Here is a 14,097-nt window from a genome sequence, read left to right on the forward strand (position 1 = left end):
TGAAGAAGAAGAAGAAGATGATTTTGGATTTGATATCCCGCTTTATCACTACCCGAAGGAGCCTCAAAGCAGCTAACATTCTCCTTTCCCTTTCTCCCCCACAACAAACACTCTGTGAGGTGAGTGGGGCTGAGAGACTTCAAGAAGTGTGACTGGCCCAAGGTCACCCAGCAGCTGCATGTGGATGAGCGGAGACATGAACCCCGTTCACCAGATTACGAGTCTATCGCTCTTAACCACTACACCACGCTGGCTCTCATGATGAGCATTTGATTCATAGCAATGCTTAGCCCGTTGTTCTGATGCCAAGTACTGTCAAGGGGGAGAAATCTCCTGTCCTCGTGGAGGCTCCCTATGCATTTTGGACTCTGGGAAATGAGTGGTCGAAAATGTGTGGGAACCAGTGCTGAAAACAGGTGCCGGAACTCACCAAGAAGTTGTTACAGCAAGTCGCTGGGCAACTCAGGGCAGCCCTGACTAGATGCTGGTGCCCCTGGTTCTGCTGCAAGTCACTTAAATGCATCCTCGCCTCCTCTTAGACTTAGGTGATGTCTAGGGCAGCTTGGAAGGGCCCTTGCACAAAGGCACACACACATGCAACAGTGGAGGCTTGGCTGGAAAGCTTCAAGCCTGTCTACATGGGAAATGGGTTGAAGAACAGGAAATATGAATTGGCCCCACCCCATAGCTTGACCAATTACAGCTACTAGCGGATAAGAGCTAGGTAAAATCATAGATGTAAACTCACAGACACTGGCCAGCTTCTGTTTTGACTTGAAATGTTTGCTTTGGGCTTTGTTTTAGGTACATGAAGGGAAGAAGTGGGACCAAAATGGCGCCCACCTGAGAGGTGCTGGAACTGCATTCCGGCATGCTGAAGAAAAGCACTGGTGGGAACCCTCCACAAATACAGAAGACTGCCCACCTCACACAGCCAGGCTCCAATTTGTGGAGGGAGGTGAGGATGATTGGGGTGGAGACTGTGGGTTTGGTTCCCCCCAGTAGGTCTGCATCAGAAAGTCTGCAGAGGGCTTTTGTCTGTTATTTGAATTGTGGTGCCATGAGGTTGCTGGACAGATTGGAACAATTAGGAAAACAATAGGAAAATTATTAATTACATAAGTCAGTTTCGCAGCATGTAATTTTCTCTTTTTTTTCCAATGTGTATTCCTTTCCACAAAGCTCTCTCGATTCTTCACTGCCACATTCTTTGAAGTATTGAACCTTGTCTCCATTTTCTTTTGGAGAGAGAAAGAGAAGTATTTGTGTTAGTAACAAGTATGGAGAGAATGTTACTGAATTTGTTCATAGCAAAAGAGAATACATTTAAAAGGACAAAGTTTACTCCACATCATTGATGGATCTTTGGTCAGATCCAACGGGGCTCTTCTTGAGCGCTTACCACCACTGAAAAGTCAGGAGTCCGTGACCCTCCTCTACTTCCAGTCATCCTAGTCCAGCATACACAAAAGAGGACTGTAGCTGGGACAGACTCATTACCTGAAAATATTTCTCCCAATACACAAATGACTCCGGTACATTTCCCATCACTTGGTTCGCATGGTTCGTCAGGCTTATTTGAAATGCATGATCTGCATTCGATAGCATCCACTGCAAAAGACAAACATTTATCTGTGCAAACAATGTCCTTACTTTATAACTCATTAAATCAGGAGCTTTGTTAAGGAATGGACCAAGGGCTGACAAACTTGGGTCTTACACACAGGCCCTGCTAATCCTAACACTTCTCCCCCTTTTAACGGTTCTCTTTCCTAATGGGCAGCTACTGCACAGCAAAGCATAGTGCTGGTGAAACCCCAGGTGCTCCCCTCTTAATAATATTAATTAAGATACATTGGATACAAGCCTATATCTTCACGCACAAATGAAAAAAAATCTTATATCATGAGAGGACAGCATGACTCACCTCCTCAAACATAGGGAGCTCTCTAACACCAAGTCAAGCTCTCTCTCCAATTCCCCCAGTTTTGTCCCCAGAGTCTCAGGATGCTTCATCTTCTTCTCCCTGAACCTATTGACTAGAGATGCCTGGAGGAGGGGGGTTAACCTGGGGTTTTCTGCATGGAAGACACGGGCTCTAACACTTCTCTTAGGGAGTCCATGGCAGGAGGCATCTTTGGTCTCCCACCCCAAAGTGACATCCATCCAGCTGCTGAAAGAGTCTGACACCAAAACTCCCTTCAGTGTGGAGTCACTCTAGTTCAGTGGTTTTCAACCAGTGTGTCATGGCACCTTGGAGTGCCTTGAATGATGGTCAGGGGGGCTGTGGGCAACACTAGCCTCCATGCCTCTTTCCTTCCCTCCCTCTTCTGATGCCCTCTTGCATCTCTGCCTCCAAAAGGCTTGTGCAGCTGTTTGCTGCAGCAGCCCTGGCTACAAGCTCCCCAGGCGTATGGTGCCTCTGGAGCTGACCAGGGGGTGCTGGTTGCAAGGAGCTGAGGCAGCCTCAGAGTAAGCAAGCAGGTGTCTGAGGGAGCCCAGCCAGCCAGTCCACTAGTCCTTTCTGTTGGGAATGGACAGACAAGTGAGGAGGCACCTCTCTTTGTGATACGGGTGACCCAGTGGTGGGGGACGGCTGCCCGGAGGTCTCACAAGGAGAGGGGAGAAGAGAGGAGGCTGCAGGAACACTCCACAAGGGAGGGTCTTCAAAAAGGGGTGAAGGGCTGTGGGCTCTGCAGCCAAGGGGTGGCATAACTAGGCTCCTGAGGCTTGAAACCCATTTCCCCACAGGGGAGCCACAGAAAGAATGTAGTTTGTCAAGGGAGCCGTGGACCCCAAAAGCTTGGAAACCTCTGCTTTGGGGAAAGACTATCTCAAGGAAGCACTGAGGAGATCAGAAGGATGGTGACAGGTTGTGCTCCTCTCCCTGACGATGGACAAGAGATTTATATTGAAAAAGAGGGCATACTGCTCTCAGCAGAACTGGACTCTCATGTAGCCCCAGCAGCTGCCCAAACATTCTGAGTGCAGGGACTACGCTTGCCTTTCAGAAATTGTCCCTGCTGAATCTCCACAGACGCGCACGGCTAACATGTCACACAGCTCAAAAAGGAGTTGGGGGATTTCTTACCTCCAGGCTTGAGGCAAAGCAAAATACAGAACGCAAACAGGCAGACCTGAGCCACACGTGGGCCCCGATTATCAAGAAAGAAGCTCTGCCCCATTGATACCCCTTTTGTATGAGGAAGCAAGTTCTGAAGTCTGGCAGCTGAGAGACCACCAGGTTGCTGGGCAGATCAGGCCTCCTTGGAGTAAGTCGCAGCAGCAGCTCAGCCTCTGGTAAGGTGTGATGAACCAAGCTCAACACAGCAATTATATAAGGTCAGAAGAAACCTCCTTGGCTTCTCAGGACACCTGGAAGTGATGGGCTTGAAAGATACAAGACGCCTCTGGAAATATGCTGGGGTGGTTCCGAAGAGCAGTAGAGGGGTGGGTAGTGGTTCCTTTGATCTGATTGGGATATAATGCATTGATTGCTCACAAAAATCCAAATGGGCTGTACTGAATGTCCTAGACCTCAGAGGCCACCTGATGCTATCATGCAAGGAAGGAGTTCTTGTTCCTTTCAGTGGGTTTTTTGTCCACCTCCATATTTCTTGGTTGATGGAGTCATACAGGATCAAAGCTGGTAGTTGATGCCCATTAGTGGGGAGAGATGGAAAGTTGGCTGGTTAGTCAGTTATTTCATCTTGCATGTTAACTGCAAGGACTTGGAGAAACATCCTAATATGCTAGGGTTGTGATAACTGATCTGATTCCTTTAACAGTCCCTCTGTTTTTAAACCACACTCAAATACACAGGCCACAGAGTTAATGCCGTTTGTTTGTTTTATTCCTGAAGTTTTGTGATTCTGCGGAGTTGCCTTTAGAATGGTTCAATCCACTGGCATGGTAATGTATTAATACCTGGGGAGAAGAAAGGGATTTGTTTGTATTACTGGAAGACCCATGACTGTGACAAAAGGAGTATGTATTAGCAGGAAGACATTCAGAGTCCCCATCAGAGATAACTGATGTCTGTGTTGAACCGCAGGCTGACCTCTCATTCTACTCAAGTGTAGGGCCTGACTTTCTCGAAATGAATGTCAATTCTTCCCAGAGGATAAGTTCACATTCATGGCTTGAAACACTGCGAGGGCATTTCTGCACGGTGCATTTTCAGCTTGCTTTCTGTAGAGGACATGGGTGTCCTTTAGAGAATAAAGTGATGCCAAGGTGCCAGGAAGCGAGGGTGCAACGCTTCGTCTCAAAGCAGCTTATTGCTGAGTGCGTGTTATAATGATCAGGAGGAGGATTACCAGGGAATATTCCCAAACTCACAAATCCTCCTCAATCCAGTGGAAGCTGAACACAGGAATTGTGGAACTGTAGAAGTGTAGAAGAGTTGGAAGGGACCCAAGGACATCTAATCCAACCTCCTGCAATGCGGGAATCTCAGCTCAAGCATCCAGGACAGATGGACATCCAAGCTCTGCTTAAAAACCTCCAAGGAGCGGAGGGCGAATCTCTTATATTTCTTGGCATCGTTGAAGCACAGTCAACTCTAATCTACTCAGAGGATGCTTCCATCAGCAAGGAGCTGCATTCTGTGAGACAGCCACTGTAAGGCGACCATCTTTAAACATAGACGCATAGTGTGCAGTGTTAGCACATCTAAGGGAATGCCATGTTGTCACTATCTGTGCTACTAGTCGGTGTATGTCCACACCTTAATCTTCATTGCCAGGGAATGCTCTCCATGCAGATTATTAATGTAGCTAAGAAGGGAGCAGGTGGCGCTGTGGTCCAAACCACTGAGCCTCTTGGGCTTGCCGATTGGAAGGTTGGTGGTTTGAATCCCCGCAATGGAGTGAGCTCCCATTGCTCTGTCCCAGTTTCTGCCCACCTGACATGCCAGTGCAAGTAGATAAATATGTACTGCTGCAACAGGAAGATAAACAGCGTTTCCATGCACTCTGGTTTCCATCACAGTGTCCCGTTGCGCCAGAAGTTGTTTTGTTATGCTAGCCACATGACCAGGAAAGCTGTCTGTGGACAAACACCTGCTCCCTCGGCCTGAAAGCGAGATGAGCGCCACAACCCCTTAGTCACCTTTGACTGGACTTAACCGTCCAGGGGTCCTTTACCTTTTTTTAACCTTGCTATAGCCAGCAGAAGTTCTCTCTCCGATCTGACTTTTTGTGTAGAAATAAATTCTCACCACACACACACAAAAGAAGTTTTACAGTTTTACTTGCTAGAACTGGGTTTTAACTTTACAAAAACAACAAATGATGCGTTGTCTCAGTTATACATCTATATTATTACACTGATTCCAGTGTGAGGAACATATTTTTATTTATTTTATTAAATTTATTTTCCACCCTTCATCCGAAAATCTCAAGGCAGTTCACAAGATAAAAATACAGGATAAAAGCACAAAATAAATTGTTAAAAAGCCACTTCCGAATTCAAGAGGAGGTGGAGTTGCAGGCTTCACGCCCTCTCTACGTGCGCGGGAGCTGGCTCTCAGCCTCCATGTGATTGAGGGAATCCCCGGCCGTGTCATCCCCTGGCCAGCCAATTGGCTGGTCTAGGGGGGATGTGGTTTGCGCTATATTACACTGGCGCAACTGGGGATCTCCCTCTTTTTGTCGCCTCAGCTTCATCTCAAGGCAGTTCACAAGATAAAAATACAGGATAAAAGCACAAAATAAATTGTTAAAAACAAAAACAGCCTTCTCTGTAAATAGGTGCTTTTGGCTCATCGGTGACTTTAAATTTATTTCTCATGGCACACCAGCGATTTTCTTGTGGCATGATATTGCTTTCCAGTATGGAGTTTAGGATCTACTGCCCTGCCTAGGAAGCTGGCTTATACCACATCAGTCCATGAAGCTTAAGGCTGTCCGCACCAGATTTCGGGAGCCCCTCCCCCTCCCAAGGTTGCCAAACTCACACCAACAACAGCAAACGTGGCCAATGGCAAAGGATGATGGGAGTTGTAGCTCAGCAACATCCAGAGAACCACAGTTTCCCCACATGCGGCACAAAAAATCCTAAGCTACATGGACTGACGGTCTGACACGGCAGAAGGCAGCCTCTGCAGCTTGTTCATGTCACGAGACAAAGGTTCTTGAGAGCAGAAGCAGTGAGGACTACAAGGCCTACACAATCATTCAAGCTTGCTAACTGCAGACTGTTAACAGCAAACTGCTAAGTCACTGTGACTCGTGACTCATCTTGAGTGATGACTCACTCTCCCTATAAAAGTAGGCAGCCTCTCTGTGGGCCTCGGTGTCTGAGTGTGTGTGTGTGTGTGTGTGTGTGTGTGTGTGTGTGTGTCAGCCAGTGTTGTGTTGTTGCAGACAGAGTGGCTCCAGGACTTTAGTAAATCAGTAACTAAGACTGTGCCTCTGTGAAGAAACAAAATAAAAACATTCCTTCCAGTAGCACCTTAGAGACCAGCTATGTTTGTTATTGGTATGAGCTTTCATGTGCATGCACACTTCTTCAGATACCTTCAGATTGTTGTTGTTGTTTACTCGTTTAGTCGTGTCCGGCTCTTCGTGACCCCATGGACCAGAGCACACCAGGCACTTCTGTCGTCCACTACCAATAACAAATTTTGTTGGTCTCTAAGTTGCTACTGGGAGGAGTTTTTTTAATTTTGTTTTGACAATGGCAGACCAACACGGCTACCAACCTGTAACTACCTCTGTGAAGAGTCAGATAGCTGAGCACTCTGTGGATGCTCTTTAACTATGCTGCTTGCAAACAACTTTATTTTCTCAAGTAAAAGTTTTATTCTGTTTATGAAGAAGACTGCGTTCATCAATTTACCGCTGCGCGACAGTTCATACTGATGGGCAGTGAGTTTCATTTGCCACCGTGCACATTATGGGCTTTAAGATATCGGGGAGGCTAGGGAAATATTAAAAGATATGTGAAGGAGGCCCTGTTTGTTGTCCTGCCCATGGCTGTAGTACTTTATGTGACTGTGAACCTCTGCTGTAGAACAGTTCCCCCACCCCACTTATTGACACATTTTTATCACTACACAAAGAGATTTCTGGTCTGCCTTACAGAGAGGGGTGAAATGAGTTTTGTTCTATTTGTTCCCATGACTCTGTCAGCAGACCTGGACCTAAAGGTATACGTGGACCAGATCTTAAGTCACTGTGAATCTTCCAGTTCACCTGTAGGGTCTGCCTCCTACACTGATTTCAAACTAATAATTGAAGAGAACTGGGATTGTATCAGTAGGAAATATACCACACAGCCCCTGCTTTTCTGGGTGTTTCATTATTAGTAGAAGTTTATTTATCCCCAGCCACCCCTCTAAGTCCAGGACTTTGTTTAATTTAAAAATACTCACACAATGAGTTTTCCCCCTTTTATTTTTTCACTCGGCCTGCTTCGTTCAGAGACTTAAATCAGCCCCCATGCACACTGTATGGAAGCACCACAAAGGTGAGAGGGCAGCGAGCAGATATGACCAGGGGCTGAGACTGACCAGAGACTGAAATCCATTTTTAAAACACCTATTGCACCTACATTAACAGAAAGCTTTTCAGTTTATGAAAGACATAGTCATCACAATCTCATAGGAAATGAAAACGTATTGTACATTCATGAATCTTGAGGAAGGGAAAAGATAAGGAACAAATTCCAGTCACAATGATTACACAGGAAACAAAATGGAATATGGATTACAACTTAAATTTAACTCCATCAAAACAAAACACTGAAGCATCAGATAAAATAAGTGTTTGAAAGCTTGTATTGTTGCACTGCATGCAAAACTAGCAATGTTTTGCTAGTTATCTATTATATTTCAAATAGCCACCTCCCACCAGTCAAAATAGTTTAAACTTTGCTACATTACAGTTACATGGCAGTATTAAGGAAAGAGAAAATAAAATATATTCCAGCTCTCTAACCAAACAGGGCGTCAGGGGGACAGGGTTCAGTGGACTCAGGGGAGATGGCAATTCAGAATCCAATGGACAAAACCCAGGAGAGTCTGGGTCCAGCCCCCTACCTGACCCCCTTGACTGCGAGTGTGGGATGGGAGGATCTAACAACGCAGTTAAGGACTGACCAATCATTAGAATGCTTCCAAGTTAGGGGAGATACCTGTTGTGCCCAATGTAAAAAAATCACAGTCTATGGATGGGGCTTGTTACTTTTCTGTGTTTGTTTAGCGCTTGCAGTGTTTGTCATGCCAGCTCAGATCCCTGTACAGACATATTGTGGGCAGGGGAGGGTTTTGTTTTTGCTTTTGCTTTTCTTGGCAAACAGCCTTAACATCAGAACTGTTCAAAGGCTTTAGCGTTGTACTAGATAACAGTGGGGAAGGGAGAACCTTAGAAACAATGACAGAAAGATAGCAAAATTAGGCATCTTAGCTTGAGAACATAAATGGAAATTTTGACTTGGATAATGATTTGAAAAAAATAAAAAATAAAAATCAGGCTAATATATTCTATATCCCTTTCTGTGGTTTGTCCAATTGAAACAGGGCTTCCTGGCTTCCATGGTGGAGCAAGAGCATGAACTCTTTTAATACAATGTCTTTGTGAGATTTACACCTAACAGCATAACTATTACAACCACAACCAATTTAAGAATACAATATTAAATTCACTCAATGCAAAAGTCAGTAAAACAGCAGTCTACTTTCTTTTTAACGTGATTGTGGCGCGTCCAAACCTTTCCACAGTACTTTCTGAAGGATTCGGGGGGACAGTTTTTGTAGACTAATTGTAATTCACCGGTTTTGACTGCAGAGAGAAAGGAAAGTATTTGCATTTGAATGAATGTGATTTTATTAGCCTAGTCTGTAGACAAGAGAAAGGAGAACATACCAAAAAGCACAAAGGTTTACTACACATCCAAGTAAAATACCTCGAACAGAATTTTGATTTTTAATTTGCTTTAAAAAAAGTGGGGGGGGGATCAACATTAAAATAAAATGAAGTTAAAGGATGGGAGAGATACATGCCAGAATAAATCTATAATCTTAAATCTCAGAATCTCAACCACAATGATCTAAAATGGATCCCAAATTCATTTTCCTAAGTCTGGAAGCCCTTACTGCAAAAGAGGTCCATGTTCAATTGACATATCCATTTGTTCCTTGGAATGAAAAGCTTCCTTTTCAATCCCTGTCTAACATGTTATCTCCTTAAGTAACTATTTTAAAATATCTGTCTGTCCACTAGCTGCTTTCAAGGCACAGAAGCAGGGCCTCCTGTGGACCCTTTGTGGCCTCTTGCTACTGATCTCATTTCTTCCAAGAAGCACAGAATCTGGTAAGGACCCCATTATTTCCAAAGCTAGTGGAACCACGCAAGCATGGAGGCTCTGGTATCCCTGGGAAGCAGGGACTATGGCAGCCAGGGCAGCGCTCCTGATACTATGCTGCAGAATGGTGCACCTCAGCCTTATGAGGAACAGTTGAGGGAGTTGGGTATGTTTAGCCTGGAGGAGAGAAAACTGAGATGTGATGTGATAATCATCTTCAACTATCTGAAGGTCTGTCACATGGAAGATGCATCAAGGTGTTTTTTCCTGCTGCTCCAGATGGTAGACCCCATACCAGTGGGTTCAAATTATAAGAAAGGAGATTCAAACTAAGCAATAAAAAGAGCTTGAACTAGATTTTAAAAAGGTAAAGGTAAAGGACCCCTGACAGTTAAGTCCAGTAGCAGATGACTCTGGGGTTGCAGCCCTCATCTTGCTTTACAGGCCGAGGGAGCCGGCATTTGTCCGCAGACAGTTTTTCCGGGTCATGTGGCCAGCATGACTAAGCTGTTTCTGGGGCAGTGGAACACCGAAACCAGAGCAGCGTACAGAAACGCCGTTTACCTTCCCGTCAGAGCGGTACCTATTTATCTACTTGCACTGGCGTGCTTTTGACCTGCTAGGTTGGCAGAAGCTGGGACCGAGCAAGGGAACTCACCCCGTTGTGGGGATTCAAACCACTGACCTTCTGATCAGCAAGCCCAAGCAGCACAGTGGTTTAGACCACAGCGCCACCCACTGCCCTATTGAACTAGATTAGGGATGCCAAAAGTCCAGGTTTACCCAGACATATCTGGGAAATTGCATCGGGGGGGGGGGATTTTCAGTAATTTCTAAAATGTCTGGGGAAATCCAGGCATATGGAAACTCCAATTTATTTTGGCAAATCTCTTTTAGAAAAGCTCCAAAACTTACTTTGGTGTCTCAGAATCTCTACCACAATGATCTAAAATGGATCCCAAATTCATTTTCCTAAGTCTGTAAGCCCTTACTGCAAAAGAGGTCCATGTTCAATTGACATATCCATTTGTTCCTTGGAATGAAAAGCTTCCTTTTCAATCCCTGTCTAACATGTTATCTCCTTAAGTAACTATTTTAAAATATCTGTCCACTAGCTGCTTTCAAGGCACAGAAGCAGGGCCTCCTGTGGACCCTTTGTGGCCTCTTGCTACTGATCTCAAATCTTCCAAGAAGCACAGAATCTGGCAAGGACCCCATTATTTCCAAAGCTAGTGGAACCACGCAAGCATGGAGGCTCTGGTATCCCTGGGAAGCAGGGACTATGGCAGCCAGGGCAGCGCTCCTGATACTATGCTGCAGAATGGTGCACCTCAGCCTTATGAGGAACAGTTGAGGGAGTTGGGTATGTTTAGCCTGGAGGAGAGAAAACTGAGATGTGATGTGATAATCATCTTCAGCTATCTGAAGGCCTGTCACATGGAAGATGCATCAAGGTGTTTTTTCCTGCTGCTCCAGATGGTAGACCCCATACCAGTGGGTTCAAATTATAAGAAAGGAGATTCAAACTAAGCAATAAAAAGAGCTTGAACTAGATTTTAAAAAGGTAAAGGTAAAGGACCCCTGACAGTTAAGTCCAGTAGCAGATGACTCTGGGGTTGCAGCCCTCATCTTGCTTTACAGGCCGAGGGAGCCGGCATTTGTCCGCAGACAGTTTTTCCGGGTCATGTGGCCAGCATGACTAAGCTGTTTCTGGGGCAATGGAACACCGAAACCAGAGCAGCGTACGGAAATGCCGTTTACCTTCCCGCCAGAGCGGTACCTATTTATCTACTTGCACTGGCGTGCTTTTGACCTGCTAGGTTGGCAGAAGCTGGGACCGAGCAAGGGAACTCACCCCGTTGTGGGGATTCAAACCACTGACCTTCTGATCAGCAAGCCCAAGCAGCACAGTGGTTTAGACCACAGCGCCACCCACTGCCCTATTGAACTAGATTAGGGATGCCAAAAGTCCAGGTTTACCCAGACATATCTGGGAAATTGCATCGGGGGGGGGGGGATTTTCAGTAATTTCTAAAATGTCTGGGGAAATCCAGGCATATGGAAACTCCAATTTATTTTGGCAAATCTCTTTTAGAAAAGCTCCAAAACTTACTTCACTTTTTAAAAAGTTGGAACTCCTAAACTAGATAACACTTGGGATCCCTTCTGTTTCTAAATTTCCATGATTGTGTGATTCTTCTTCTTCTTCTTCATTATTATTATGACAAAGTAATAATCATAAATAAATAAGACTTAAAATGTGCACCCCACCACCAAGACCATTCCATTGTAACTATCAAACCTCCCAAAATTTCAACACCTCTTGCGATGGTTTGACCCCTTTCCGTTTTAACAGTACGAATTCTACAAACACACTCCATATCTTCTCGAAACCATTTTTCCTGCATATTCCCCGTCTTACCTTAAAGGCACATATTAATTTATCATTAATAGCTATATCCCACACCTCATTATACCATTCTTCCATTTTGTATTCTGCTTGCCCCTTCCACTTCCTAGCTATCATAATTTGTGCCGCTGTCAATAAATTTGTCAGCAAGTCCTTCCTAGCTATGAAGGCTATGTGTGGTTCTTTTGACCACTTGGAAACAGAATGCTGAACTAGATGGACCTTTGGTCGGATCTAGCAGGGCTCCTTATGACCACTGAGAAGACAGGTGCCCTGCGCCCCCCTAGTCACACAAACGAAGAATTTAAAGAGGAAAGGTTCCTTACCACTGTGCAGTTCCATCAAGCTGCAGAATTCTCCTTCACATTCCTCAAAACCCTCACTGCATATTGGGCCTGGAGCAAATGAACTGCATTTTTTGCACTTTACAGCATCTACTGCAAAAGAGAGGAGGTTTTGATTTTATTGTTTGATCCTGAAAACATTACTTTACAATTCACCAAATCAGGGGCTTTGTTCTAGGACTCATGGGTAGGCAAACTAAGGCCCATTCGCCTTCTAAATCCGGCTCGCGGACGGTCAGGAATCAGCTTGTTTTTACATGAGTAGAATGTGTGCTTTTATTTAAAATGCACCTCTCGGTTATTTGTGGGGCATAGGAGTTCGTTCATTATTATTTTTTTCAAAATATAGTCCGGCTCCCCACGAGGTCTGAGGGACAGTGGACCGGCCCCCTGCTGAAAAATTTTGCTGACCCCTGATTCTAGGTTAAACCCGGGGCTCCAAGCTCTTGGTGTTTTGCAGAGGTCCTGGGTCTCCTTTCACTTCCTGCCTTTTTAAAAATTTTCCTTCCTAATGGGCAGCTGTCTGTGCCACAACACATAGTACCAGTGAGACCTCAGCAACACCCGTCCTAATTTAAGTAGGGATGCATCATCTTAAGCTCCCCAAATCCTATTGGCACCGAAAGCTAACAGTAAGAGGAAGGATTTTTTCCCCCTTTGAAAATTGGTCTAAACTTGTATGGATTTTGATATTGAAATTGTAGGCATATTTGTGGCTTGGTCCTGTGGAGGGTTGTGTTCCTCTCCTTGATGGTGGACGAGAGATTTAAAAAGAAAAAGAGGGCACATTGCTGTCCGCAGAACTGAGCTCTGACACAAACTCAACATTTACCCAAACATGCCGAGTACTGACACCAATGCTGCAAAGCCCATTTGGAGATTTTTCCATTTTAGGAAGTGAGGTGGAGGAATAACATACAATAACTAGGGGACTGCTTTTTGTTTTAACCATCCTGAGGTAGTAGAGGAAGAGTTTGGATTTGATATCCCACTTTATCACTACCCAAAGGAGTCTCAAAGCGGCTAACATTCTCCTTTCCCTTCCTCCCCCACAACAAACACTCTGTGAGGTGAGTGGGGCTGAGAGACTTCAGAGAAGTGTGACTGGCCCAAGGTCACCCAGCAGCTGCATGTGGAGGAGCGGAGACGCAAACCCGGTTCACCAGATTACAAGTCTACCGCTCTTAACCACTACACCACACTGGCTCTCAGTAATGCGGAGACTTACCTCCAGACTTGAGGCAAAGTAAAACACAGAATGCAAGCAGCCAAGCCTGAGCCATTCGTGGGCCTCGGTTGTCAAGAAAGAAGCCTTGCCCCATTGGAAAGCTTTTTTTAAAATGAAGAGACTGCTTTTAAAGGCTGGCAATTGAGAAACTACAGAGCTGGCCTCCAGCTAATAAGTCGTTAGTCAGCTACACATCAGTTGGTTTGAGGAAACAGGCTGAATATAGCTTTTATGGAAAAAAATAAATGCCTTTTTATGAAAGGCAATACGCTCTGGTGGTTTTAAACAGCAGGGATGTGGTAGCAGCTCCCTCAAGCTGTTTGGGGCATGGTGTACTGATCATTGAGACAAATCCGAATAAGCTATGGAGGGATCAGCAGGAAGCTATAAAGATTGTCCCAGACCTCAGATACTATCTTATGTGAAGGGAATATTTATTCCTTTTAATGGGTTCCCTGTCCACCTCCATATTTCTTGGTTGGTTGAGTCACATAGAATCAAAGCTGGGGTTGATGCTTGCGACAGGGGAGAGTTAGAAGGCAGGTAGCTTGGTTTTCTGGTTAGTCAGTTGAGGGAGGCCATTTGACCTTGGATGCTGAGTACAAGGAGAAGCATCTGAATATGCTAGTGCTGTGCTAAGGGATATGAGTTCCTTAAAGGGTAAAGGGACCCCTGACTATTAGGTCCAGTAGTGGCCAACTCTGGGGTTGTGCCGCTATTCTCACTTTACTGACCGAGGCAGCTAGCGTACAGCTTCCGGGTCATGTGGCCAGCATGACTTAGCCGCTTCTGGTGAACCAGAGAAG

At 45.2% G+C, this 14,097-nt stretch overlaps 2 long non-coding RNA genes across 2 annotated transcripts; both read right to left on the reverse strand.

The window, feature by feature from the left end:
- Positions 1–267: 267 nt before the first annotated feature.
- Positions 268–3,315, reverse strand: LOC310702065. The gene is made up of 3 exons (XR_014523189.1): positions 3,092–3,315; positions 1,501–1,611; positions 268–1,238 (listed from the first exon to the last, which is right to left on the reverse strand). It is a non-coding gene; the product is annotated as an uncharacterized lncRNA (long non-coding RNA).
- Positions 3,316–8,299: 4,984 nt separating this feature from the next.
- Positions 8,300–13,468, reverse strand: LOC310702136. The gene is made up of 3 exons (XR_014523282.1): positions 13,292–13,468; positions 12,046–12,156; positions 8,300–8,786 (listed from the first exon to the last, which is right to left on the reverse strand). It is a non-coding gene; the product is annotated as an uncharacterized lncRNA (long non-coding RNA).
- Positions 13,469–14,097: the final 629 nt, after the last annotated feature.

This window comes from Podarcis liolepis, assembly GCF_965112155.1.
Source record: "Podarcis liolepis genome assembly, chromosome: 2".
NCBI lineage: Eukaryota > Metazoa > Chordata > Lepidosauria > Squamata > Lacertidae > Podarcis > Podarcis liolepis.